This window comes from Gavialis gangeticus, unplaced genomic scaffold (assembly GCF_001723915.1).
Source record: "Gavialis gangeticus isolate Ggan-Ray unplaced genomic scaffold, GavGan_comp1, whole genome shotgun sequence".
Taxonomy (NCBI): Eukaryota; Metazoa; Chordata; order Crocodylia; family Gavialidae; genus Gavialis; species Gavialis gangeticus.
In genome coordinates, this window is record NW_017729014.1 from 17006904 (window position 1) to 17010510 (window position 3607).

At 42.7% G+C, this 3607-nt stretch overlaps 1 protein-coding gene and 1 long non-coding RNA gene across 6 annotated transcripts in view; one reads left to right on the forward strand and one right to left on the reverse strand.

Annotated features, from left to right (window-relative positions):
* The window catches only part of LOC109293768, a 4897-nt gene extending 1566 nt beyond the window's left edge, over window positions 1-3331 (reverse strand). Inside the window, exon 1 of the long non-coding RNA XR_002096386.1 lies at window positions 3205-3331. This is a non-coding gene — a long non-coding RNA (uncharacterized LOC109293768). The remainder of the gene's footprint in view (window positions 1-3204) is intronic.
* The window catches only part of VPS13D (vacuolar protein sorting 13 homolog D), a 209533-nt gene that overhangs the window by 182228 nt on the left and 23698 nt on the right, over window positions 1-3607 (forward strand). The window lies entirely within an intron of this gene.

Here is a 3607-nt window from a genome sequence, read left to right on the forward strand (position 1 = left end):
ACCTAACCAAAAAAAAAAAAAAGAGGGGGTAAAAAAGTGGGTGCAAGTTTTTAGAGCGTATTAGGTGGACAAAAAACCCTAATGAAACATTCAGTGGTCTTAGTTTTCCAGGTATAAGAACAGTCAGGAAGAGGGAAATTCAGAGCTTATGATGAGGCAATATAATATGTTTCACATATTTATTAAGCTTTTTAATACTGAATCTGTTAAAATGGTATAAAGCTAAATTATAATAATGTTATAGGAACTAAGTAATCAAACAGGAGGTGTGTGTGCATGCATGAATGGAGTCTGCATGAAGTAAGTGCAAATGCATCTAGGCAGTTAAACACTTTCATCCAATGTGATGATGATGAAAATGTAAACTAATGCCTTGTGGTGCTTGTCATCTGTATGTGCACTTGCATGGACAGACCTCTTGCTTTCCTATTATGACCCCTTAGGGTCTGCCTTTAAAATAATGAAGGCAGATGAAAACTGGATTCCTTCCAGCCCTAACCTTCTGTGAATCTGTGGATTCACATCCACCCATCATTCAAAGCCTTGGAAGATTTTTGCACATAGCGTACACTTAAGCACACTGGACTGTCTTCCAATCTGATCTCAAACGGAAAAAAAAAATAGTGGAATAAGTACATCTTTGAGGAGCTGGCAGGAGTAAACACCATGATAAATTGCTGTTTCCCCAGCATGCTACAGCTCTCTGAAAAGCATATTAGGTCAAAGAAAGGTCTTCTGCATCTGAGCTGGTAGATCCCTCAAATGAGGAGTGATTTGACTGCAAGTGGGAGGTTTTAGCCTTTTATTTGCATGTTTTTGCCTGAAACCAGCATATTGGGAGCACGTTTAACAAGTACAATATATTCCATGCATTTGCTGGAATAAACGGTGCTTATGAACTTCCTTAGATGTGTGGTCAGCAGGGAGCTGTCTGGCTCATGTGATTTTACACATTTCTTCAGTTAGCTCAGATATCTGAATGCCAAATTCAACACTTGGACTGGGTGTCCATTTGTAACGCACCTTTCAGGCATCCGTGTCCCTGAACTGGTAAATGAGTTGGGTTATAGAGCCGTGCCAGCTCTCTAATTTTAGACTGCGGGTGTTCAAAAGTCCTCTTTCTATATCTCGTTGGGGGTTGCAGGCTTTAAGCCCAAAATTGAACAGGAAGCAGCTGTAACTACCCTATAAAAGCTTACCACCCTCTGTCAAACCAGTCACAGTCCAACTAGGGGCTATTAATGAGTGCAAGGTTGCCCAATTCACTAAATATTTATTCTTTTATGCTCTGCAAAACAGAACACCATTACACAGAAAACACTTCTTCCCATCTTTTTAGGGTGATTATTAGAACAGAAAGCATGAATGACCATTTGACACAGGGCTGTGATATTTCATCACTCTTGCAGAAGTAGTAATAGGGGAAATGGGGTTACAGGTAGTGGAAACAAATGCAACATATAAGCTGAAAAGAGCTATGTCAAAGGTAGAAGTGTACTGTTTGGTGTTCCTTTTACCCAAGAGAAGTATTTTATCTTTAAGATATGTAGTGTTGCTATGCTATATGTAATGTAAAGCTTGCTACAATACTTCTGCTCTGCAAGGTCTTAGGATAAATTGTAACTACATAAAGGTGTTTCTAGCTTTTAAGTCTTTCTGTCCACCATCAATTTAGGTTCCTCACGGTGTGCTACTTCCTTCCAATGCAGATCTGTATCTCCATTTTAAATACCATGAAAATAAGGTGCATGGAGATGGAGTGGCTTGTTACAGATGGAGTCAACCTCATTGCATCTTCTAGTCTTGAGCTCAGGCTGCAAAGCTGCATGTCTTGGGGTGAAGTTACAGGCTGCACTTGGACTATATTACATCTGTGAAATGTTAAGCAGTGTTAAACTTAGAACGTGCTGTGAGCAGTCACATGTCAAGGGTTAATACCTTAACCCTTGTTAGGGTTCTTGTCCACACGGCTCTGAGCCACCAGTTGAACTGGGCCACCTGTAATAAACTGTTCAGAGTAGATGCACCCCACTTGCCTCTTAATAAAACCTCTTTGCACATGTCTACTCGGCCTAGTCTCAAACCCTCTTCTACCCCAGTGCTGAGGAGTAAGATCTTGATGACTTCCCAGCTGACAAACTGATGCACAAATCAGATGCATGTCTCAAAGGAGGCTTCAAGCCAACAGCTCCTCTGCGCTCCCTCTAATAATAACTGCCAGGCCAGACCAGTTCTTTGCTACCAAAACCCCATTGCAGGCCAGTGTCACGAGGGTATCAGTGTTAAGCAGTATGTTCCAGCTTAACAGCCTAGTCCCTGTAACTCAGTAACATGGTACCTTACTAGTGCTGGAATAGTTAAAGATGCTGTCAATATTTCCATTGCAAACCCTGTTTTTCAGGTTTATATAAAATACATCTGTAAAAGTCTGCTCCAGGCATACAACGTTTCAGCCTGGGAACAATTCATTTTCTCCACCTCCTCCTTTAAATACTTACTAAACAACTTCAGTTTAAACAAAGGAAAATTTGGCAGGTAATCAGCCCATGAAACAATTCAAACATCACTTGTATGTTGAAGAGAATGTTAAATCTGTTGATCTTTTTAACTTTGGAAAGAGTCTGGTGCACATAAATCTACTTTTTCTGAAGCAGTTTTATTGCATTTAAGAGATGGAGAAAAGACTGTCTGTGATGGTAAAAGACGTGCCAGAGAGGTATGGTCATAAAGCATTTTTTTCTGGGAAGAAAGTTTTTGAAAATCTTATGTTCATATTAAGAAGGCCACAGATTGCAATTAGTGATATTAGAGAAGTAGAGTTTTCATTAGTTATCTAGTTCTGTTCACTTCTTAAAATGGAATTTGGTTTTCTTGCAAACTGCTCTGGTACTGTAGATAGCAAATCCTGGATCTGTTCCTGAGGAGATGGAAAGGTACAGTAGTATAATTACAGTTTTTGCCCAAAATCCAAGAGTATTTCAAGTTTTTAAGATGACTTCCCCAATAATTGGATTCTGTACATTTGAAAATTATAAATGTTGTTTATAATTTTCCATGAATACCATAACTCATGGAAGGTCATGTTCAAGTTGCTCCCCCACCGCTGTGGTGGGGAAAGTAGTAGTGGGGGGCGAGGAGCCAAACCCCCTGCCCCTTGCTTTCCTGCCTGCTTCCCCCAACTCTCTGCCCACCCACTCCCCTTACCTTCTGCTGCAGCTGTACTCTTTTGGGGCGGTCAGCAGCGCTTCAGCCCAGGCTAGCCAGGTAGAAGTGGCAGCAGCTCCCACCAGCCAGGCTGGAAAAGGACTAGAGAGACCAGATCAGAGCAGAAGGTAAGGGGGTGAGGGATGCAGAGGGTGGAGGGGCAGGCTGTAGTTTCGTTCCCACACCTTACTACCTTCCCTTCGCTCTCCCTGGCCACGTGTCCCCTGCCCACCAAATGAGCCTGTGTAAGCCAGGGCAGGCAGCAGCTTGGCTCCACCTTCAGCCCTGATGCCAGAGCTAAAGCCAGAGCTGAGCTGCTGCCTGCCCCAGGCTGGTACCCAAATCCAAGACAAGGCTCCCACCGCCCACCATGAGGATGGGGGAGGGAGAAGGGGGGGGGGGG